Raw genomic sequence first — 1,012 nt, 5'->3', positions numbered from 1 at the left:
ATGGTTTTATTAGAATATACAATTTATGCCTTCAGTCACATTAAGAGTAGAGAAATAATTACCACAATAAATTTCTGAAGATTTTCTTCTCATAAATAAGTTATTTGTTCCTCATTTCTCCCATCCTCCCCTGCTGCACGCTTAGGCAATTATCCATCCAGTTACTGTCTCTAAATATCTAAGTATCCTGGATTTCATATACAGAAATTCCACATATATATATGGAATGCTTCACAAATTCACACGTCATTCTTGTGCAGGGACCATGCCAATTTTTGCCATATCATTCCAATTTTTATACATGTGCTACCAAAGTAAGCATCCCTTGACATTTTTATGTTTCTTCCTATGCTAGGAGTTTGTAGCTATTTTATTGTATACTACTTGGTAGATAATACAATGTAGAGCTTTTTAAACTACTATGATTTTGAAGGGGTTTTATTCCCCTGTTAAATGCAACTGAATGTAGTACTTGTTGTTAAGTGTGGTCAAGCTAATGTTCTACCTAATACAGTTTACTTGGGTTCATTCCTTAGCTAATTTTTAACTTTAACAATCTCTTTGTCTACTTAGGTCTCAGTAGACAAAATCCTGTTATTAATTTTATTAATAGCAGTCCACTTTTGATATCGGGAGAGTGAATCATCAAGCTATGCTGGGGCATATCTTTGTGATTTGTCGTAACTCCTAAGCCTTGGGTTCTGTGGAAATTTGATGCACTTTCCCAAAGCCTCAAAGTTGGTGAAAATCAAACTCTCTTTCAGGACTTGAACCAGTTCTTCCTTGTGCAGCGATGGTCAACACCGTGAAACCAGTACTGCTGGGATGTGCACAATATGGGTGCCTGGGATAATAACCATTTCAGGGAAAACTAGAGTCAGCGTCCTGGAACCGGAAACCAGGAAGCGGAGTAGTGAGCTTTCAGAGAACATGCATTCTGAGCAGTGGGTTGGGAGCCATCTATGAGCAGGGGCTGTGGTTTCCACCTCTGCCAGACCTGAGAATTGGTGGG

At 38.6% G+C, this 1,012-nt stretch overlaps 1 non-coding gene across 1 annotated transcript; it reads right to left on the bottom strand.

Moving 5' to 3' along the window:
- Positions 1–215: 215 nt before the first annotated feature.
- LOC142453953 (U6 spliceosomal RNA) lies at positions 216–322 on the bottom strand. The gene has a single exon (XR_012785503.1). It is a non-coding gene; the product is annotated as a U6 spliceosomal RNA (small nuclear RNA).
- Between the last annotated feature and the right edge of the window lie 690 nt (positions 323–1,012).

The sequence above is a fragment of the Tenrec ecaudatus genome, chromosome 7 (genome assembly GCF_050624435.1).
Source record: "Tenrec ecaudatus isolate mTenEca1 chromosome 7, mTenEca1.hap1, whole genome shotgun sequence".
NCBI classification, from domain to species: Eukaryota; Metazoa; Chordata; class Mammalia; order Afrosoricida; family Tenrecidae; genus Tenrec; species Tenrec ecaudatus.
The sequence above is the reverse complement of the archived record's forward strand: the minus strand, read 5'-3'. Positions and strand labels throughout refer to the sequence as shown.